This window comes from Chiloscyllium plagiosum, unplaced genomic scaffold, assembly GCF_037043375.1.
Source record: "Chiloscyllium plagiosum isolate Xiang-an unplaced genomic scaffold, Cpla_swu_hap1 HiC_scaffold_40, whole genome shotgun sequence".
Taxonomy (NCBI): domain Eukaryota; kingdom Metazoa; phylum Chordata; class Chondrichthyes; order Orectolobiformes; family Hemiscylliidae; genus Chiloscyllium; species Chiloscyllium plagiosum.
The window spans coordinates 12,687,292-12,712,299 of NW_028270178.1; the positions used below are offsets into that span (position 1 = coordinate 12,687,292).

General features: G+C 49.6%; 1 long non-coding RNA gene across 3 annotated transcripts in view; it reads right to left on the bottom strand.

Moving 5' to 3' along the window:
* Positions 1–19,563, bottom strand: part of LOC148138332 (uncharacterized) — a 19,589-nt gene extending 26 nt beyond the window's left edge. The window contains exons 1-3 of one of the 3 annotated variants that reach the window (XR_015753896.1): positions 19,435–19,563; positions 11,619–11,849; positions 1–699 (exon numbers count right to left, since the gene is read on the bottom strand). The exon at positions 1–699 is cut by the window's left edge and continues 26 nt beyond it. This is a non-coding gene — a long non-coding RNA (uncharacterized LOC148138332). Of the gene's footprint in view, positions 700–11,618; positions 11,850–13,181; positions 13,197–13,525; positions 13,541–19,434 lie in introns of those variants that run through there. The other 2 variants (XR_015753897.1, XR_015753898.1) reach the window with 2 other exon arrangements.
* Between the last annotated feature and the right edge of the window lie 5,445 nt (positions 19,564–25,008).

Below are 25,008 nucleotides of genomic sequence, written 5' to 3' on the forward strand. Positions count from 1 at the left end.
ATTCAGACGGTGCAGTTAAAATACGACAAGAAAAAGAATTGGCGAAGGTGCAACTCTACCAGAATGTTTAACCAAATACTAGATACAATAACTATCACTAATTAACTCTCCCAATATACTTTACAAAAGCAAATTCACAAAAAGAACAGACTGTCTAATATTCAATGTCAGCAGCAGGAAGAGAGCCGCCAGGTGTAAACTGTGACTGAGAGAGGGGAAAAAACAGCAGCTTCCACATCCTCAAAACCCCAGCAGCAGCAACTGCTCCCGAAACAGAAAATCCTGCTTCCGCGGGAGGTTGACCCCACCCGTTCAGGCTGCTTCCATTGTTTCCGCCTGTCATATAGAAACGCCCCAAGGCTTCTTGGACTGCTTCCCCAAGTGGATCTGCGCAGACAGCTCAGAACCTCTGCCTTAAAACCTCCCTTCAAAATAAAAACCAGGACAAAAAAGCCACAGGGTTTCACACAAATTACAAAAGTGTATTTAAAAAAAAATCAAGTGTACTATTTTCAGCTTTGAAGACTCAGAGTGTAACCGCTGTGTCTAATGAGCATCCCCCCGAACGCATACCAAATCATTCCAACAGAATTTACCAGCCCCTCCTCCCTTCATCCTGCTTTTACAGTTAAATCGTTTGATGCCGGAATCCATTCCAACCTTTTCAGTCCTTCCGCGGAGAATTGATTGTGTGACAATCTGAAAAAAAAAAATCACGACAGTTACCGAAAAGGTGTAGCTTCTGAGATCGCTGACGGATAACGAGATTCCTCCCTGAGACAGAGACAGCCACCAGTGGACAGTACGTAGCTCCTTGAAAGTGGTGTGCCAGGCAGACAGGGTGGTGAAGAAGGTGTTTGACATGCTTGCTTTCAGCGGTCAGAACACTGCAGAGAGGAGTTGGGCACAAATAAAATAGATTACAAAGGATGTTACAGGGGCTGGGAGGGTTTGAGTTATGAGGAGGGGTTGGAGAGGCTGGGACTCTCTCCCTGGAACATCTGAGGCTGAGGGGTGACCTTATAGAGATTTATAAAACCATGATAAGGTGAATAGACAAGGTCTTTTCCCCCCAGGATAGGGGAGTCCAAAGGTGAATTCAATTGAATTTAATATATTGTCACGTGGACCGAATGTGCACATGAACATGCAACACAGGCAGGTCACAGAGTTAAGTCACAGAGGTAAGTAAAGAATAATTAAACAGCGGCAAAAACAAAATCACAGGTACAGGTGAGTGTTAGGAGTTTGGGAGGCCATTCCCAATTCTAACAACAGGAGGGTAGATGCTGTTGTGAAACTGGCTGGTGTGTATGTTCAGGCTTCTGTACCTTCTCCCCGATGGTAGAGGTTGTAGAAAAACATTGCCAGGGTGGGATGGATCTTTGAGAATTCTGGCAGCCTTTCCTTGACAGCGGGGCTGGTAGATGGGGTCTATAGATGGGAGGTTGGCCTTTGGGATTGTCCGGGCCGAGTTCACCACTCTCTGTAACTGTCTCCGATCTTGAATGGTACAGTTGCCATACCAGGTAGTGATACATCCAGACAGAATGCTCTCGATGGTGCACCTATAAACGTTGGTCAGGGTATTCAACATCATGCCAAATTTCCTCAGCTGCCTGAGGAAGAGGAGCTGTGGTTGGGCCTTTGTAACCAGTGCGTCCACATGGAGAGTCCAAGAAAGCTTGTTGTGGATGACCACTCCCAGGTGCTTGACCCTCTCCACTCGCTCCCCCTCTGTGCTGTTAATGTGTAGGTGGGGGGGGCAAAACTAGACGAGCATAGGTTTAGGGTGAGATGGGAAAGATTTAAAAGGAATCTTAGGGGCAACTTTTTCACCCAGAGGGTGGTACGTGTATGGAATGAGCTGCCAGAGGATGTGGTGGAGGCTGGTACAATTACAACATTTAAGAGGCATTTGGATGGGGATATGAATAGGAAGGGTTTGGGGGGATATGGGCCGGGTGCTGGCAGGTGGGACTAGATTGGGTTGGGATATCTGGGCCAGCATGTACGGGTTGGGCCGAAGGGTCTGTTTCCATGCTGTACATCTCTATGACTCAATGTCAATGTCTAGGGATGCTGCAGTGAGTAAACCGATTTACACCACCGTCACAGATAACCAGCACGGTGTACCGTCTACACCACCCTCACAGATAACCAGCACGGTGTACCATCTACACCACCCTCACAGATAACCAGCACGGTGTACCATCTACACCACCCTCACAGATAACCAGCACGGTGTACCGTCTACACCACCCTCACAGATAACCAGCACGGTGTACCATCTACACCACCCTCACAGATAACCAGCACGGTGTACCATCTACACCACCCTCACAGATAACCAGCACGGTGTACCATCTACACCACCGTCACAGATAACCAGCACGGTGTACCGTCTACACCACCCTCACAGATAACCAGCACGGTGTACCATCAACACCACCCTCACCGATAACCAGCACGGTGTACCGTCTACACCACCCACACAGATAACCAGCACGGTGTACCATCTACACTACAGTCACAGATAACCAGCACGGTGTACCGTCTACACCACCCTCACCGATAACCAGCACGGTGTACCGTCTACACCACCCACACAGATAACCAGCACGGTGTACCATCTACACCACCCTCACAGATAACCAGCACGGTGTACCGTCTACACCACCGTCACAGATAACCAGCACGGTGTACCGTCTACACCACCCACACAGATAACCAGCACGGTGTACCGTCTACACCACCCTCACAGATAACCAGCACGGTGTACCGTCTACACCACCCTCACAGATAACCAGCACGGTGTACCGTCTACACCACCCTCACAGATAACCAGCACGGTGTACCATCTACACCACCCTCACAGATAACCAGCACGGTGTACCGTCTACACCACCCTCACAGATAACCAGCACGGTGTACCGTCTACACCACCCTCACAGATAACCAGCACGGTGTACCGTCTACACCACCCTCACAGATAACCAGCACGGTGTACCGTCTACACCACCCTCACAGATAACCAGCACGGTGTACCGTCTACACCACCCTCACAGATAACCAGCACGGTGTACCGTCTACACCACCCTCACAGATAACCAGCACGGTGTACCATCTACACCACCCTCACAGATAACCAGCACGGTGTACCATCTACACCACCCTCACAGATAACCAGCACGGTGTACCATCTACACCACCCTCACAGATAACCAGCACGGTGTACCGTCTACACCACCCTCACAGATAACCAGCACGGTGTACCGTCTACACCACCCTCACAGATAACCAGCACGGTGTACCGTCTACACCACCCTCACAGATAACCAGCACGGTGTACCGTCTACACCACCCTCACAGATAACCAGCACGGTGTACCGTCTACACCACCCTCACAGATAACCAGCACGGTGTACCGTCTACACCACCCTCACAGATAACCAGCACGGTGTACCGTCTACACCACCCTCACAGATAACCAGCACGGTGTACCGTCTACACCACCCTCACAGATAACCAGCACGGTGTACCGTCTACACCACCCTCACAGATAACCAGCACGGTGTACCATCTACACCACCCTCACAGATAACCAGCACGGTGTACCGTCTACACTACCCTCACAGATAACCAGCACGGTGTACCATCTACACCACCCTCACAGATAACCAGCACGGTGTACCGTCTACACCACCCTCACAGATAACCAGCACGGTGTACCGTCTACACCACCCTCACAGATAACCAGCACGGTGTACCGTCTACACCACCCTCACAGATAACCAGCACGGTGTACCATCTACACCACCCTCACAGATAACCAGCACGGTGTACCATCTACACCACCCTCACAGATAACCAGCACGGTGTACCATCTACACCACCCTCACAGATAACCAGCACGGTGTACCGTCTACACTACCCTCACAGATAACCAGCACGGTGTACCGTCTACACCACCCTCACAGATAACCAGCACGGTGTACCGTCTACACCACCCTCACAGATAACCAGCACGGTGTACCGTCTACACCACCCTCACAGATAACCAGCACGGTGTACCGTCTACACCACCCTCACAGATAACCAGCACAGTGTACCGTCTACACCACCCTCACCGATAACCAGCACGGTGTACCGTCTACACCACCCTCACCGATAACCAGCACGGTGTACCGTCTACACCACCCTCACAGATAACCAGCACGGTGTACCGTCTACACCACCCTCACAGATAACCAGCACGGTGTACCATCTACACCACCCTCACAGATAACCAGCACGGTGTACCGTCTACACTACCCTCACAGATAACCAGCACGGTGTACCATCTACACCACCCTCACAGATAACCAGCACGGTGTACCATCTACACCACCCTCACAGATAACCAGCACGGTGTACCATCTACACCACCGTCACAGATAACCAGCACGGTGTACCGTCTACACCACCCTCACAGATAACCAGCACGGTGTACCATCTACACCACCCTCACAGATAACCAGCACGGTGTACCGTCTACACCACCCTCACAGATAACCAGCACGGTGTACCGTCTACACCACCCTCACAGATAACCAGCACGGTGTACCGTCTACACCACCCTCACAGATAACCAGCACGGTGTACCGTCTACACCACCCTCACAGATAACCAGCACGGTGTACCGTCTACACCACCCTCACAGATAACCAGCAAGGTGTACCATCTACACCACCCTCACAGATAACCAGCACAGTGTACCGTCTACACTACCCTCACAGATAACCAGCACGGTGTGCCGTCTACACCACCCTCACAGATAACCAGCACGGTGTACCGTCTACACCACCCTCACAGATAACCAGCACGGTGTACCGTCTACACCACTCTCACAGATAACCAGCACGGTGTACCATCTACACCACCCTCACAGATAACCAGCACGGTGTACCGTCTACACCACCCTCACAGATAACCAGCACGGTGTACCGTCTACACCACCCTCACAGATAACCAGCACGGTGTACCGTCTACACCACCCTCACAGATAACCAGCACGGTGTACCGTCTACACTACCCTCACAGATAACCAGCACGGTGTACCGTCTACACCACCCTCACAGATAACCAGCACGGTGTACCGTCTACACCACCCTCACAGATAACCAGCACGGTGTACCATCTACACCACCCTCACAGATAACCAGCACGGTGTACCGTCTACACCACCCTCACAGATAACCAGCACGGTGTACCGTCTACACCACCCTCACAGATAACCAGCACGGTGTACCGTCTACACCACCGTCACAGATAACCAGCACGGTGTACCATCTACACCACTCTCACAGATAACCAGCACGGTGTACCGTCTACACCACCCTCACAGATAACCAGCACGGTGTACCGTCTACACCACCCTCACAGATAACCAGCACGGTGTACCGTCTACACCACCCTCACAGATAACCAGCACGGTGTACCATCTACACCACCCTCACAGATAACCAGCACGGTGTACCGTCTACACCACCCTCACAGATAACCAGCACGGTGTACCGTCTACACCACCCTCACAGATAACCAGCACGGTGAACCATCTACACCACCCTCACAGATAACCAGCACGGTGTACCATCTACACCACCGTCACAGATAACCAGCACGGTGTACCGTCTACACCACCCTCACAGATAACCAGCACGGTGTACCGTCTACACCACCCTCACAGATAACCAGCACGGTGTACCATCTACACCACTCTCACAGATAACCAGCACGGTGTACCGTCTACACCACCCTCACAGATAACCAGCACGGTGTACCGTCTACACCACCCTCACAGATAACCAGCACGGTGTACCATCTACACCACCCTCACAGATAACCAGCACGGTGTACCGTCTACACCACCCTCACAGATAACCAGCACGGTGTACCATCTACACCACCCTCACAGATAACCAGCACGGTGTACCGTCTACACCACCCTCACAGATAACCAGCACGGTGTACCGTCTACACCACCCTCACAGATAACCAGCACGGTGTCCCGTCTACACCACCCTCACAGATAACCAGCACGGTGTACCGTCTACACCACCCTCACAGATAACCAGCACAGTGTACCGTCTACACCACCCTCACCGATAACCAGCACGGTGTACCGTCTACACCACCCTCACAGATAACCAGCACGGTGTACCGTCTACACCACCCTCACAGATAACCAGCACGGTGTACCGTCTACACCACCCTCACAGATAACCAGCACAGTGTACCGTCTACACCACCCTCACCGATAACCAGCACGGTGTACCGTCTACACCACCCTCACAGATAACCAGCACGGTGTACCGTCTACACCACCCTCACAGATAACCAGCACGGTGTACCGTCTACACCACCGTCACAGATAACCAGCACGGTGTACCATCTACACCACCCTCACAGATAACCAGCACGGTGTACCATCTACACCACCGTCACAGATAACCAGCACGGTGTACCGTCTACACCACCCTCACAGATAACCAGCACGGTGTACCATCTACACCACCCTCACAGATAACCAGCACGGTGTACCGTCTACACCACCCTCACAGATAACCAGCACGGTGTACCATCTACACCACCCTCACAGATAACCAGCACGGTGTACCATCTACACCACCCTCACAGATAACCAGCACGGTGTACCGTCTACCACCCTCACAGATAACCAGCACGGTGTACCGTCTACACCACCCTCACAGATAACCAGCACGATGTACCGTCTACACCACCCTCACAGATAACCAACACGGTGTACCATCTACACCACCCTCACAGATAACCAGCACGGTGTACCGTCTACACTACCCTCACAGATAACCAGCACGGTGTACCGTCTACACCATCCTCATAGATAACCAGCACGGTGTACCGTCTACACCACCGTCACAGATAACCAGCACGGTGTACCGTCTACACCACCCTCACAGATAACCAGCACGGTGTACCGTCTACACCACCCTCACAGATAACCAGCACGGTGTACCGTCTACACCACCCTCACAGATAACCAGCACGGTGTACCGTCTACACCACCCTCACAGATAACCAGCACGGTGTACCGTCTACACCACCCTCACAGATAACCAGCACGGTGTACCGTCTACACCACCCTCACAGATAACCAGCACGGTGTACCATCTACACCACCCTCACAGATAACCAGCACGGTGTACCGTCTACACCACCCTCACAGATAACCAGCATGGTGTACCGTCTACACCACCCTCACAGATAACCAGCACGGTGTACCGTCAACACCACAGTCACAGATAACCAGCACGGTGTACCGCCTACACCACCCTCACAGATAACCAGCACGGTGTACCGTCAACACCACAGTCACAGATAACCAGCACGGTGTACCGTCTACACCACCCTCACAGATAACCAGCACGGTGTACCGTCTACACCACCCTCACAGATAACCAGCACGGTGTACCGTCTACACCACAGTCACAGATAACCAGCACGGTGTACCGCCTACACCACCCTCACAGATAACCAGCACGGTGTACCATCTACACCACCCTCACAGATAACCAGCACAGTTTACCGTCTACACCACCCTCACAGATAACCAGCACGGTGTACCGTCTACACCACCCTCACAGATAACCAGCACGGTGTACTGTCTACACCACCCTCACAGATAACCAGCACAGTGTACCGTCTACACCACCCTCACAGATAACCAGCACGGTGTACCATCTACACCACCCTCACAGATAACCAGCACGGTGTACCGTCTACACCACCCTCACAGATAACCAGCACGGTGTACCGTCTACACCACCCTCACAGATAACCAGCACGGTGTACCATCTACACCACCCTCACAGATAACCAGCACGGTGTACCATCTACACCACCCTCACAGATAACCAGCACGGTGTACCGTCTACACCACCCTCACCGATAACCAGCACGGTGTACCGTCTACACCACCCTCACAGATAACCAGCACGGTGTACCATCTACACCACCCTCACAGATAACCAGCACGGTGTACCGTCTACACCACCCTCACAGATAACCAGCACGGTGTACCGTCTACACCACCCTCACAGATAACCAGCACAGTTTACCGTCTACACCACCCTCACAGATAACCAGCACGGTGTACCGTCTACACCACCCTCACAGATAACCAGCACGGTGTACCGTCTACACCACCCTCATAGATAACCAGCACGGTGTACCATCTACACCACACTCACCGATAACCAGCACGGTGTACCGTCTACACCACCCTCACAGATAATCAGCACGGTGTACCGTCTACACCACCCTCACAGATAACCAGCACGGTGTACCGTCTACACCACCCTCACAGATAACCAGCACGGTGTACCGTCTACACCACCCTCACAGATAACCAGCACGGTGTACCGTCTACACCACCCTCACAGATAACCAGCACGGTGTACCGTCTACACCACAGTCACAGATAACCAGCACGGTGTACCGTCAACACCACAGTCACAGATAACCAGCACGGTGTACCGTCTACACCACCCTCACAGATAACCAGCACGGTGTACCATCTACACCACCCTCACAGATAACCAGCACAGTTTACCGTCTACACCACCCTCACAGATAACCAGCACGGTGTACCGTCTACACCACCCTCACAGATAACCAGCACGGTGTACTGTCTACACCACCCTCACAGATAACCAGCACAGTGTACCGTCTACACCACCCTCACAGATAACCAGCACGGTGTACCATCTACACCACCCTCACAGATAACCAGCACGGTGTACCGTCTACACCACCCTCACAGATAACCAGCACGGTGTACCGTCTACACCACCCTCACAGATAACCAGCACGGTGTACCATCTACACCACCCTCACAGATAACCAGCACGGTGTACCATCTACACCACCCTCACAGATAACCAGCACGGTGTACCGTCTACACCACCCTCACCGATAACCAGCACGGTGTACCGTCTACACCACCCTCACAGATAACCAGCACGGTGTACCATCTACACCACCCTCACAGATAACCAGCACGGTGTACCGTCTACACCACCCTCACAGATAACCAGCACGGTGTACCGTCTACACCACCCTCACAGATAACCAGCACGGTGTACCGTCTACACCACCCTCACAGATAACCAGCACAGTTTACCGTCTACACCACCCTCACAGATAACCAGCACGGTGTACCGTCTACACCACCCTCACAGATAACCAGCACGGTGTACCGTCTACACCACCCTCATAGATAACCAGCACGGTGTACCATCTACACCACACTCACCGATAACCAGCACGGTGTACCGTCTACACCACCCTCACAGATAATCAGCACGGTGTACCGTCTACACCACCCTCACAGATAACCAGCACGGTGTACCATCTACACCACCCTCACAGATAACCAGCACGGTGTACCGTCTACACCACCCTCACAGATAACCAGCACGGTGTACCGTCTACACCACCCTCACAGATAACCAGCACGGTGTACCATCTACACCACCCTCACAGATAACCAGCACGGTGTACCGTCTACACCACCCTCACAGATAACCAGCACGGTGTACCGTCTACACCACCCTCACAGATAACCAGCACGGTGTACCGTCTACACCACCCTCACAGATAACCAGCACAGTTTACCGTCTACACCACCCTCACAGATAACCAGCACGGTGTACCGTCTACACCACCCTCACAGATAACCAGCACGGTGTACCGTCTACACCACCCTCATAGATAACCAGCACGGTGTACCATCTACACCACCCTCACAGATAACCAGCACGGTGTACCGTCTACACCACCCTCACAGATAACCAGCACGGTGTACCGTCTATCAGAAACATCGCTGGTATTGACTGTCTGGGAATGAGCGTCCTGACTGACAGGTGGTGCCAAGCCCGGGGATCATCACCCACTACAGGGTCCCCTCCACCTTACCCCCCACCCAGACCAGACACACATCCGTATCTGTTCACTGTGAGTTGTAACTCACCACCAGACAGTTCTGTTGATGTCCCTACATTCATGGTCATCGCAGTTTCCCGCGTCCAGTGAGGTTATTAGACAGTCGATGTTGACCCTACCAGTGAACCAGACTCCCACTCAGTCAGTGAGACTTTGTAAGAACATTGGGTGCTCTGGGAGAGGCTGAGATACGTCACCAGCCCAGATTCCTCTGATCTGCAGTGGGTGCAAACTCAACCATCGCACGCTGCGCTATACAACATCACATTACTGAGGAAGCAGCCTCCAGTGATTTCCACATTTAACAAAGAACATAGAAAACGTACAGCCCAGGAACAGGCCCTTCGGCCCGTCCAAGCCTGAGCCAATCCAAATCCACTGACTAAACCTGTCGGTCAATTCCTAAGCATCTGTGTCCCTCTGCTCCCCACCGACTCCTGCATCTGTCCAAATGCATCCTAAATGAATCTCCTATACCTGCCTCTGCTGGCAACGCATTCCAGGCACCCACCACCCTCTGTGTGTGAGGCACTCACCGCGTGTATCCCCCCTTAAACTTTCCACCTCTCACCTTGAAAGCGTGTCCTCTCGTTACTGAATCCCTCACCCTGGGGAAAAGCTTGTCTCTATCCACCCTGTCTATACCCTTCATGATTTTGTAAACCTCAATCAGGTTCCCCCCTCAATCTCGTTTTTTCCAGTGAAAACAATCATAACCTACTCAACCTCTCTTCATAGCTCGCACCTTCCATACCAGGCAACATCCCCGTAAACCTTCTCTGGACCCTCTCCAAAGCGTCCACATCCTGTTGGTAATGTGGTGACCAGAACTGTACACAGTATTCTAAATGTGGCCGAACCAACGTCCTGTACAACTTTAACATGACCTGCCAGCTCTTATACTCAATACCCCGTCCAATATCTAACGTGGCTGGTCTAAGCTGACAAGCGTTACTTCCTCCTACTTGACGATGACAATACTCTTTCATTTTGATTCATTCCGGGTTCATGGGTGTTCCTGGGCTGATAACCCCCTGGTTACCCTTCGAGAGGTGTTGAGAAGCTAGATTCTTGAACTCCTGCAGTCCACGTGCTGTTGGTACACCCACAGGTCTGTCATGGATGGACTTCCATGATTTTGACCCTGTAACACTTTGAGAGAGAGGGGTAAACCATCTCCAATATCAGGATGGTTAATTCTCAATACAGTATTCCACAACTGATCATGTCCAATTAGCCAACACTGGCTGTTTGGTCAATTTGTCGATTCCTGATCAGTGCCGATGAGGTGCTGTGTTGGACCGTGCGATGGGAGAGTGCGCAGGACGTGACTAAACTGAGCCATTTGAACACTGTGTGAGCTATCACAGACATTCCGATATCACTTCTCGCGAATAGACAGATTTCAAAAACACCTCTGAGAATAGTTAATTAGACAATTCCGCACACGTCTGGTACTCAGGAAGACACAACGTTTCCCGAAAGGATTAAATTAATTGTCATTGAGAAGCTAGATTTACAAATCAGCTTCAACGCTGTTGTAACAGCAGGAACATTGGGTCAAAATCTACAATAACAGAGAGAGGTGTCTGTACCTGTTACTGCAGCCACACGACTGCTCTCCTTCTCATCTGTATTGACATCAGGAAGATGATTGCTGATTACAGTTCCCTCAGACACCAGCGCACGATAATTTCTGTGAGAATTCATCCATTGGGTGACGATATAAGTTGCAACAATTAACATCGATACTGAAGCAGCGACTGTGATGGTGAAGATGAAGATAATGATGGTTTGTTCTTTCATTGTTGGTGTATCAGTAATCTCTGTAAATAAGAGAACAGGTAGGGAAATGTGGTCACTCCAATATTCATTTACAGCAAAACTCCTGCACTTGTGAAACGGAAAGGTACAGTTTCCCCGACTATGTGGAACTCAAAGGTCCCCCTTTTCAACTCAAAATACACTCCTTTTGCTTCTCGTGAAATAAAACTGATGTTCCCTCACCTCCATCCCAGGACAGGGATAACAAGGGCTTTAAATACAGGGTAAATCTTCCTCTGATCCTGTGAACTCAAAGTAAACTACAAGTAAAATCCCTTCAGCTCTGTCAGCATCAAACGTCCCAGAACACAGGAATTAAAAACCAGAGGCAAATTCAGAGAAAAGAGGAGCCATACAAGACGATCAGAGGATTAGATCGGGTGGACAATGAGAGTCTTTTTCCTAGGATGATGATGTCAGTGTGTACGAGGGGGTATAACTACAAACTGAGGGGCGATAGATTTAAGACAGATGTCAGAGGCTGGTTCTGTACTCAGAGAGTGGTAAGGGCGTGGAATGCCCTACCTGCTAATGTAGTTAACTCAGCCACATTAGGGAGGTTTAAACAATCCTTGGATAAGCACATGGATGATTTTGGGATAGTGTAGGGGGGACGGGCTGAGAATAGTTCACAGGTCGGTGCAACATCGAGGGGCGAAGGGCCTGTCCTGGGCTGGATTGTTCTATGTTCTATGTTCTAATTCCTTCCACGTATTTGAATTGAAAATAAAGGTCCCTTCACACTGATCCCATCAAACACTGCAGGAACACGGACGTTAAAATATAAGCTACAAACATTCACGACTGATTCTTAAAGTCTCCACTACAATTCATCCTGTTGACTTTCCATTTTGTAATGTTGCTGCTTCATAGACTTTGTTCCTTTCGGTGTTTGGTTAAAGGATAATTATAATCTGATTATTACGTTCTGGAAATTAATCTATAAAATGCGCGTTTGTATCATGGAACATGCTTTTATCAAACTAAAATGGTATTTCATATTTGATACACTCCTTATTAAAAACGTATTAAAATTCCTGATCCACTTATTAACGCCTGTTTCTGAAATTTAACTCTTTGTTATTATGAACGGGATAAAAACAAAAAGTCAATGGCAGGGGCTGAGCTGAGAGATCCCACAATGAGCCGATCAGATCTGAGCTCTGCTGTCCTGCCACCCCCCCAGTCGGTGAATGATGGTGGACAATTCAACAGCCCCACAAATATCTCCCTCCTCAATGATGGAGGAGCCCAGTGCTAAAAAAAACCAGGCTGAAGCTTTCACAACAATCTTCAGCCCAAAGTGCTGAGCGGGTGATCTCTCTCAGCCTCACCAGAGGCAGTTTACTGGAGTTTCCCCATTGCCAGAACAGTGCTGTAATTTCAACTCCCAGCAGGCCAGCCTGGGATTTGATAAACATTTGATCTTGGTAAAGGGCCTTGCCCCAACACACTCAGACACACAACCAACATAAGTTGACCAAGGCCTGACATCAGTATCATTCAGTAACTTGAGCCGACATTTCAGTTTTTGTACGCTCAAACCGTTCAGAGGTTTCAAGTTTGCAAAATAAAAGGCAGATGTTGCTGGAATGTGATTTGTCTCAGGCACGTACTGTAAACAAGTTCTGGAATTTGCATTATAATTCATCTTTAGAGAGAACTCTCCATTTCCTACCTCTGTCTGTCTGTCTGCCTGTGGATCCCCTGTGTGTAAAGTGATACAATGCCACCCTCTGCTGGACTCCCTGCGCCACTGCAAAAGCAGCAGATATTTGTTTGGAGGAAACTTCAAAATCTGTAGATCTCTGACTTTGCACATTTGGTTTGTTCTTCAAAGAATGTCTTTGGAGACACAGATCAGTTTTGACCGATCCCTTCTGATCTTGTCCCTGAGATATGAGGAGAAGGAAATGAACACGTCCAGCGTTGGTCTCATCCCTCCCAGCTTTGAATCCTCTTTACACTTTATCAGAGAACATCAGAAAACATTGTAAGCTGCAGAGAGTGCAATAAAATTCAGCCTGTCTCCTCATGAAGCGACTCAGTCAGAGGGGCCTGGATACAATTGCAATGGAAACGCTCTATTTAATGTGTGTACAATGTGAGGAATACAGCTCAAACTGAACTCATTTACACATTGCAGAGGGAACGGAACATTTCTCCACATGATCATGTTTCACACTGAGAGCGCTCAGTATAATTCTGTGTCTGTCTCTCTGTGCCTGTGTGTGTGTCTGTGTGTGTGTGTGTGTGTCTGTGTGCGCGTGTCTGTGTTTGTGTCTGTGTGTGTGTGTCTGTGTGCGTCTGTGTGTGTGTGTGTCTGTGTGCGCGTCTGTGTGTCTGGTGTGTGTGTCTGTGTGCGTCTGTGTGTGTGTGTGTCTGTGTGTGTGTGTGTGTCTGTGTGTGTGTCTGTGAGTATGTATCTGTGTGTGTGTCTGTGTGTGTATATATGTGTGTGTGTATCTGTGTGTGTCTGTGTGTGCGTGTCTGTGTGTATCTGTGTGTGTGTGTATCTGTGTGTGTCAGTCTGTGTGTGTGTGTGTATCTGTGTGTGTGTGCTGCCCTCCCCTCTCTCCCTTGCTGACTGAATCCCTAAGGGGTTGCAGTGGCATAGGGAGGCCAGCAGAGGGTGCCATTGTATCACTTTCAACACAAGGGAACCTAGTTGCTCTACTTTGACTTTTAAACCCAGTTTGTGGTTACCATCAGTGGTTAGGGCTGTTAACCGGGTTAGTGGTGATCGTCAGTGGTTAAGGCTATTGATCGAGTTAGTGGTTACTGTCAGTGGTTTGGGATGTTGACCAGGTAAGTGGTTACCGTCAGTGGTTAGGGCTGTTGACCGGGTGTGTGGTTACTATCAGTGGTTATAGCTGTTAACTGGGTTAGTGGTTAACATCAGTGGTTAGGGATGTTGACTATGTTAGTGGTTAATGTCAATGGTTAGGGCTGCTGACCAGGTTTGTGGTTACTGTCAGAGGTTATAGCTGTTAACCAGGTTAGTGGTTACTGACAGTGATTAGGGATGTTGACCAGGTTAGTGGTTACCATCAGTGGTTAGCGATGTTGACCAGGTCAGTGGTTAACTGACCTGGTGTGCGCTGTGTGGCCTGACCTGTCTCCCAGAATGCTGAGTTGGCCAATGGCCCAATGTGCTGCTGTTTTATTTAAAAGGGACATTTCCACAGCCTGTAGTTAAGGGTGACCGAGGTGACGGTCATGGGTGCTTGGATCAAACTGGTGTGGGCTATCCATCTCTCTGTTATCAGGAGTTATTGTTTGTGTAACAATAGCTGAGGTAGCTGGTCCCACACAGGGGTCTGTCAGCATGAAGTCGTTTATTTATTCTGGCATAACGAGTTATTGCTAATTCCTCCGATCCCCGTTCTGTACTTGCCCGTGTGAGAGAGTCCTGTGAGCAGGTCTGGGTCGCACACCTTCAGGAAGACAGATTAGCCTTGGAGGGGGGACATTGTAGTTTTATCAGGATGATCCTGGATTACTCCAATACGAACTGTTTTGTTTGGAGTTTAGAAGGTTAAGGGGCGTCTTAACAAATGTTTGAGTATTAAAGAGAGGTTGGGAATCTTTACTGAAGTCTAGGGGCTTGTGAGGTGACTAGTAGAGGTTGATAAAATCACGAGGAGCACAGAGAGAGTTATTGGTAACTGGCCTTTCCCGCGGGCTGGGGGATTTCAAGATGGTGGGGGGACATTGTAAAGATGAGAGGAGAGGGATTTGCAAAAGACACGAGGGTCAGATATTTTACACAGAGAGGGTGGAATGAAATTCCTGAAGATGTGGTGGGTGTGGGTGCAGCTATAACATTTATAGGCCATTCGGATCAGGGCGTGGATAGGATAGGTTTGGGGAGGATATAGGACAGGAGCAGGCTGTGGAGGACTCCTTTAGTTTGGGGCGATGGTCGACATGGACTGGTTTCTGAGCATAGAACATAGAACAACACAGCACAGTGCAGGCCCTTCGGCCCTCAGTGTTGTGCCAGCCTTCTATCCTACTCTAGGATCAGGCAAACCCGCATAGTCTTCACTGTACCGTCATCCACGTGTCTCCAAGAGTCGATTAAATATCCCTAATGTCTCTAACTCTACTCCCACCCATGCATTCCATGCCCCCCCCCCCCCCCCCACTCTCTGTGTAAAGAACCTACCTCTGACATCTCCCCTAAACCCTTCTCTAATCACTTTAAAATTATCCCCTCCTCGTGATAGATATTTCCGCCCTGGGGGAAACGTCTCTGGTTATTCACTCTATCTCTGCCTCTCATCATCTTGTACACCTGTACCAAGCACCTCTCATCCTTCACTCCAATGGGAGCTCCCTCAACCTCTCTTCCTAAGACACACCCTCCAGTCCAGGCAGCGTCTTGGTAAATCTCCTCTGTACCCTCTCTAAAGCTTCCACATCCTTCCTATAATGTGGTGGCCAGAACTGAACATGATATTCCAAGTGTGGTCTAAGCAGGGCTCTATGGAGCTGCAGCATAACCTCACGGCTCTTAAACTCAATCTCCCTGCTAATGAAAGCCAACACACCATACGCCTTCTTAACAACCCATCAATTTGGGTGGTAACTTGAGGATCTATGGACATGGGCTCCAAGATCCCTCTGTTCCTCCACACTGCCAAGAATCCTGCCTTTAACCTTGTATTCTGCATTCAAATTCGACCTTCCAAAGTGAATCACTTCACACTTTTTCCAGGTTAAACTCCACCTGCCCCTTCTCAGCCCAGCTCTGCATCCTGTCAATGTCCCATTGCAACTGACAACAGCCCTCCACACTATCCACAACTCCACCAACCTTCGTGTCATCGGCAAACTTACTAACCCACCCTTCCATTTCCTCAACTAAGTCATTTATAAAAGTCACAAAGAGCAGAGTTCCCAGAACAGATCCCTGTGGAACACCGCTGGTAACCGAGCCCCAGGCTGAATACCTTCCATCTCCCACCACCCTCTGTCTTCTCTGGGCCAGCCAATTCTGTATCCAGACAGCCAGGTTTCCCTGTATCCCAAACCTCCTTACTTTCTGAATGAGCCAACCGTGGAGAACCTTACCAAACGCCTCGCTGAACTCCATGTACACCACATCACAGTGCATTCTCGAATTAGTTCATTTTGGATTACCGACTAATTTGAGTTGAGGGAACTTCTGCTGTCAAAAGCAAAAATGGAACAGGAGATATATTACAGAATTCTCGAACTTTGCTTCATCTCATCAGTTCGGTGATGTTGACTCATGACTGAATGACAAACCCTCAGATAGAAATAAACTTCATTGAGGTTTTTTTAAAGTAAGCTCTGGAATGTGGAATCATGGGAAAAGGTGCAGAGGAGATTTACCAGGATGCTGCCTGGTCTGGAGGGAAGGTCTTATGAGGAAAGGCTGAGAGACTTGGGTCTGTTCCCATTGGAGAGAGGAAGGCTAAGGGGGGATTTGATAGAGACATACACGATGATCAGAGGATTAGATAGTGTAGGCAGTGAAAGTCTTTTTCCTAGGATGATGATGTCAGTGTGTACGAGGGGGTATAACTACAAACTGAGGGGTGATAGATTTAGGACAGATGTTAGAGGCAGGATCTTTACTCAGAGAGTGGTAAGGGTGTGGAATGCCCTACCTGCTAATGTAGTTAACTCAGCCACATTAGGGAGGTTTAAATAATCCTTGGATAAGCACATGGATGATTTTGGGATAGTGCAGGGGGATGAGCTGAGAATAGTTCACAGGTCGGTGCAACATTGAGGGCCGAAGGGCCTGTTCTGCACTGGATTGTTCTATGTTCTATGTTCTAAATAAAATAGGAAAAAGACTCTCACTGTCTACCCTATCTAATCCTCTGATCATCTTGAATGTCTCTATCAAATCCCCTCTTAGCCGCCTTCTCTCCAATGAGAACAGACCCAAGTCTCTCAGCCTTTCCCCATAAGACCTTCCCTCCAGACCAGACGACATCCTGGTAAATCTCCTCTGCACCCTTTCCAACGCTCCCACATCCTTCCCGAAATATGGGGGCCAGAACTGTACACAATATTCCAAGAGTGGCCGCACCAGCGTTTCGTATTTAAGCTGTTTCCTCCTCCATTCCGGGCTACGCTGGAATAGGCCCCTCGCTAATATTTAAATTTTGTAATTGGTCTTTCTCATAATATAAAACTGAACTGAGCTTCCTATCTCTTGGTAGTGATGTCAAGTTCCGGGTGAGCTGGTAAGTAGGTGAATTGGAGTTCTCAAGCAGGTGAGCAAGTTGTGTCTGACTGTTCCCAAACTCGAATTTTAAAACTCTGCTTGTAGCCTTCAGCCTTTTTTCATGGTGTTTACGGGTGTTGGGGCCTTAAAGGATGATTATGGGCAGACGATGATGCTTTGGAGCTTGACATCAAAGTATGCAGAGGATGTGTAAAGATATGTAGGTTGTTACATTTTGAGTAGAGAACGATTGAGAGGAACATCTCAGACCAATGACTCTGCAACAAAGAGCTCGGAGGGGGGTGGTTACGGCTTGTGTGAGCTGTGGTCTCCAATCAGACAATTATTTTTAAAATATCTTGTCTCGGAATGTCAGGGAAGTACGAGTGAGCCTTCCAGTCAGAGCAGTGTTGAAGTTATGGACAGACGCGGGATTAATTGTAGAGTCATAGAGACGTACAGCAGGGAAACAGACCCTTCGGTCCAACCCGTCCATTCTGACCCAGATATCCCAACCCAATCTAGTCCCACTTGCCAGCCCCCGGCCCATATCCCTCCAAACCCTTCCTATTCATATACCCATCCAAATGCCTCTTAAATGTTGTAATTGTACCAGCCTCCACCACATCCTCTGGCAGTTCATTCCATACACGTACCACCCTCTGGGTGAAAACGTTGCCCCTTAGGTCTCTTTTATATCTTTCCCCTCTCACCCTAAACCTATGCCCCTCTAGTTCTGGACTCCCCCACCCCAAGGAAAAGACTTTGCCTATTTATCCTATCCAGGCCCCTCATAATTTTGTAAACCTCTATAAGGTCACCCCTCAGCCTCCGATGCTCCAGGGAAAACAGTCCCAGCCTGTTCAGCCTCTCCCTGTAGCTCAAACCCTCCAACCCTGGTAACGTCCTTGTAAATCTTTTCTGAACCCTTTCAAGTTTCACAACATCTTTCCGATAGGAAGGAGACCAGAATTGCTCGCAATATTCCAACAGTGGCCTAACCAATGTCCTGTACAGCCGCAACATGACCTCCCAACTCCTGTACTCAATACTCTGACCAATAAAGGAAAGCATACCAAACGCCTTCTTCACTATCCTATCTACCTGCGACTCCACTTTCAAGAAGCTATGACCCTGCACTCCAAGTTCTCTTTGTTCAGCAACACTCCCTAGGACCTTACCATTAAGTGTATAAGTCCTGCTAAGATTTGCTTTCCCAATATGCAGCACCTCTCATTTATCTGAATTAAACTCCATCTGCCACTTCTCAGCCCATTGGCCCATCTGGTCCAGATCCTGTTGTAATCTGAGGTAACCCTCTTCGCTGTCCACTATACCTCCAATTTTGGTGTCATCTGCAAACTTATTAACTGTACCTCTTATGCTCGCATCCAAATCATTTATATAAATGACAAAAAGTCAAGGGCCCAGCACCGATCCTTGTGGCACTCCACTGGTCACAGGCCTCCAGTCTGAAAAAGCCTGGGTGGTATGGTGGTTAGCACTGCTGCCTCACAGCACCAGGTTCGACTCCACCCTCAGGTGACTGTCTGTGTGGACTTTGCACTTTGTCCTCGTGTCTTCGTGAGTTTCCTCCGGGTGCTCCGGTTTCCTCCCACAGTCCAAAGATGTGCAGGTCAGGTGAATTGGCAGGTCAGGCGAATGTGCAAACTCCGCACAGACAGTGGCCCGAGGGTGGACTCGAACCTGGGAGCCTGGTGCTGTGAGGCAGCCGTGCTAACCACTGAGCCACCGATGTAGAAATGCGTTGCCGTGGACAAATGTAGAGAGCAAGAGGTGATTTTGATTTTCCAAAGGAGACAGAGGATTAATAAGGAGCTCAAGTGTAACACATTGTAATACCTATCTCTGCTGAACCATTTGTGTAAAGGTTAGTGAATTCATTAACTTGGAACTTGCTCCATTTCAATGGATGAGAGAGGAATATAAATGATGCATATGCAAAGATTCCTCCTATTAAATAAAGTATATTGATCTTTAAGCTACACATGACCACTCCAAGTTCAAATATATGTAGTTAAGAATTGGACGGGTGAGTGATTTGGCACACAGCCGTTCTGGGGCGAGAGCACTTATTTGAGGAAGCAGTGGTTCAGGTCTTGAATAGGACCTGCAAAAGGAAATGAGCTACAGGGAGAGGCTGAACAGGCTGGGGCTGTTTTCCCCGGAGCGTCGGAGGCTGAGGGGGGACCTTATACAGGTTTACAAAATTATGAGGGGCATGGATAGGGTTAATAGGCAAAGTCTTTTCCCTGGGATCGGGGAGTCCAAAACTAGTGGGCGTAGGTTTAGGATGAGAGGGGAAAGATATAAAAGAGACCTAAGGGGCAACCTTTTCACACAGAGGGCGGTACGTGTATGGAATGAGCTGCCAGAGGAAGTGGTGGAGGCTGGTACAATTGCAACATTTAAGAGGCATCTGGATGGGGATATGAATAGGAAGGGTTTGGAGGGATATGGGCCGGGTGCTGGCAGGTGGGGCTAGATTGGGTTGGGATATCTGGGTCAGAATGGACGGGTTGGACCGAAGGGTCTGTTTCCCTGCTGTCCATCTCCATGACTCTGTGAGATTTCGATAGGTAATTGCACTGTATCTTAGATGGGAGACTTTCCAAGTAATGCAGAAAGTGTGTGCCCCATGCTGCAACAGGGCTTGTGTGGCACAGTGTAACCCCACTGAGCCATGGGTTCAAGACTCAACTGTAGAGATGTGTTGGTTGGTTGGAAATTTGGGATGTGTATTTAAATATAACTTTAATAGGTTACATTTGGACAGTAGTTACTATGAAATCAGGAGAGTAAGAAGTAATTATAAATGCAAAACAAAATTGCCTTTGTGTAAGTGACACAGAGGAACTTTATCATTTGTTAATGCAATAAGTTGGCTGTTTAATTAAAAAGCTTCTGGAACATTCCTAATATAGGAGTGTCCAAATACTTTAACACAATGGAGCATTCAGGGGTTTACAGATTGCACGGAGACAATTGCAATACATAACGATACGATAAAGGCTTGTCTTTAAACATGGTGTTCCCTTGGATCTCAAGGATTAATTACGATAGTTTGCAGGGATTGAGTTGGATTCCATGAATGTAGGAGAATGGGGTTGGTTAGAAACAAAACTGCAACATGATGGAAATACTCAGCACAGCAGGCAACATCTTTGGAGAGAAAGAGTAAGCGTTTCAGGGCTCAATGATCTTAACCATAGTAGCATTACGTCACGTCGAGTCTAATCTGCCAATTGATTATGGCTGATATGTTTCTCAAACCCATTCTCCTGCCTCCTCCCTGTAACACTTGATCCCTCACACTAATTAAGAACCCAAGGGTGGCACGGTGGCTCACAGCACCAGGGTCTCAGGTTCGATTCCAGCCTCGAGCGACTGTCAGTCAGGAGTTTGCACATTCTGCGTGGGTTTCCACCCACAGTCCAAACATGTGCAGGTCAGGGTGAATCGGCCAGGCTAAATTGCCCGCAGAGTTAGGTGTAGGGGAATGGGTCTGGGTCTGGGTTGCACTTCGACGGGTCGGTATGGACTTGTTGGGCCGAAGGGCCTGTTTCCACACTGTAAGTAATCTAATCTATCTCTGTCTTAAATACGTTCAATGACTTGGCCTTCATAACCCCGGCAACAATGAGTACCACAGACTAACCATTCTCAGGCTGAAGAATTTCGTCCTCGGTTCAGTTGTAAAGGGTTGTATCTTCAGGCCAAGGCTGTTGCTGTTGGGTTCTCGTCTCCCTGACTCGCAGAGATATCGACTCTACCTGGGTCTCCCTCCATCTGGGTGGGGTGCTCTTTGGAGACGCAGCAGGCTGAAGGGCCTCCTCTTGCCCTGGAGCAGCTCGGCGACTCTTTGTATGTTTTCAGACAACGATCAAGAAATTGCATGCACGGTGACTGGGAAACCAAGAGGAGTTGGGGATAATTTACAATGGAGTGTCAATACTTAAATGCAAATGAATGTGAAAATAGCGTTGGCTGGACAGAGCGAGTATTGACAGATCCTTTAAATTTTCACAGCTGGAAATCCAAGCTTTACTGACAAATGGCAAGTAATAGCCATGTCACGCAAATTCCAAGCAATGATCATCTCCAATAGTAGACCATCCCCTAATATTCAATGGCATTTGCATCACTTAACATACTAGGAGTCTCCATTACCCAAATTCTCCACTGGACCTGCCATACAAGGGCAGGTCGGAGGCTGAGGATTCTCATAGAATCCCGAGAGTGTGGAACAAGTCCACCGAAGAGCATTGCACACAGACCCATCTTGGTAACCTTGTAGTTCTCATGGCTAATGCAGGCTAACCTACAAACCCCTGAACACTATGGGCAATTTAACAACAATGAACAACGAGAATGTACAGCCCAGGAACAGGCCCTTCGGCCCCTCCAAGCCTGAGCCCATCCAAACCCACTGTCTAAACCTGTCGGTCAGTTCCTGAGCACCTGTGTCCCTCTGCTCCCCACCGACTCCTGCATCTGTCCAGTCGCATCTTAAATGAATCTCCCGTGCCTGCCTCTAGCACCTCTGCTGGCAACGCATTCCAAATGCCCACCACCCTCTGTGTGTGAGGCACTCACCGCGTGTATCCCCCTTAAACTTTCCACCTCTCACCTTGAAAGCGTGTCCTCTCGTTACTGAATCCCTCACCCTGGGGAAAAGCTTGTCTCTATCCACCCTGTCTATACCCTTCATGATTTTGTAAACGTCAATCAGGTCCCCCCCTCAATCTCCTTTTTTCTAGTGAAAATAAACCTAACCTACTCAACTAACCCACCCTGACCCTGCACATCTCTGGACTGTGGGAGGAAACCGGAGCACCCAGAGGAAACCCACGCAGACACGGGGAGAGTGCGTAAGACTGGACAGTCACCTGAGCTCGGAATCAAACCCAGGTCCCTGGCGCTGGGGGGCAGCAGTGCTAACCACTGGGCCACCAGGCTGCCCACAGTCTACAAGGTGTAAGTTAGGAGTGTGAGGAAATACTCCCCGATTACCTGGGTGACTGAAGCTCTAAGAGCACTCAAGATGCATGGCACCATCTGGGACAAAGCAGCCATGATTGGGACCACATCTGCAAGTATCCAATCCCTCCACGACTGATGGTTAGGAGCAGCAGTGTGTACGATCTACGGAATACACTGCGGAGATTTGCCCAAGATCTTATTCAGTATCTTCCACACCCACATCAGCACATCCCTGGGACCACCGTCAGCTGCCAGCTTTCCCTCCAGACCACTCGCCGTCCCGAGTTGGAAATGTATCACCGTCCCTTCACTGGCATTGGGTCAAAACCCTGGAATTGCTTCCCTCAGGGCACTGTGGGTCTACAGACAGCACAAGGGCTGCTGCATTTCAGGAAAGCAGCTCAGCACGACTAAATCACTGTACAGGGAATAACTGCTGGAGAGCCAATGATGCCCAGGTCCCATCAGTCACTTTTTTAAAAATGCACTTGGCAGATGATAAAAGATTGACGCAGAGGAGGCTGAATGCGAGTGAAAAACAATTCAGAACAGTGGTTCTGAAAGCAGAGGGCAGTGAGCTTATCGCAGCTGCCTACAATGACAGCTTAGCAGTTTAATGAAACAAACACCGTTTTTGGTGAAACCCCGCAAGTCGTGAGAGAGTCATAGAGATGTACATCACGGAAACAGACCCTTCGGTCCAACCCGTCCATGCTGACCCAGATATCCCAACTCAATCTAGTCCCACCTGCCAGCACCCAGCCCATATCCCTCCAAACCCTTCCTATTCATACCCCCATCCAAATGCCTCTTAAATGTTGTAATTGTACCAGCCTCCACCACATCCTCTGGCAGCTCATTCCACACACGTACCACCCTCTGTGTGAAAAAGTTTCCCCTTAGGTCTCTTTTATATCTTTCCCCTCTCACCCTAAACCTATGCCCCCCTAGTTCTGGACTCCCCCACCCCAGGGAAAAGACTTTGCCTACTTATCCTAGCCATTCAGCCGCACTCGTTCTCTGTTCCTAGCCTCACTAGGCATCGGCAGCAATCCTGAGATTACTACTCTGCTAGTCTAGCTTTGGTCGGGCCGAAGGGTCTGTGTTGTCGGGCTGTATATGAACAACACGCTGGAGGGTATTGTCAATGTGAAGGTGGGACTGTGTCTCCACACGGACAGTGCGAGGGTCTCTCTCACCAATACTGTCACAGATACATCTGCAGCCAGCAGGTTGGTAAGGATGGGGTCAGGTCGGTTTGTCCCCCTTGTTGGTTCCCTCCCCACCTGCCGCAGACCCAGTCTGGCAGCGATGTCCTTGAGGACCTGACCAGCTCGATCCGTAATGCTGCTGCTGAGCCACTCTCGGTGGTAGGGCATTGAGCTCCCCCAGCCACAGAACCTCCTGTGCCCTTACCACCCTCAGTGCTCCCCCCAAGTGCTGTTCAACATCAGGGGGGGACCTAACGGTGCACCAGCCGAGGGTGGACGGTACGTGGAGATCAACAGGAGGTTTCCTCGCCCATGGGGCTCCATGGGGTCCGGAATCGATGCTGGGGACCCCCAGGGTAACTCCCTCCCAGCAGTGTCCCACTGTGCCCCACCCCCTCTGCCAATGGGGCAGGACAGACCCAGAGATGGTGACGGTGGGGTCTGTAAGGTATGATCCGGTGAGGATGACGATGCCAGGCTGTTACTCGATTCGTCTGAGAGACGGCTCTCCCGATGTTGGCACGGGGCACACCCCCTATATGTTAGTCAGGAGGACCCTGCAGGGTCAGCAGGGCTGTTTCTACCATTGCCTTTTCTGGTACCGAGCTCAATACCGCCTGATCCAACCGATTTCGTTTCTTTGAGACTCTGTGGCGATTGGTACAACTGAATGGTTTGTTGCTAGGCCATTTCAGGGGGCAGCTGAGAGACGACCACGTTGCTGTGGGCCTGAAG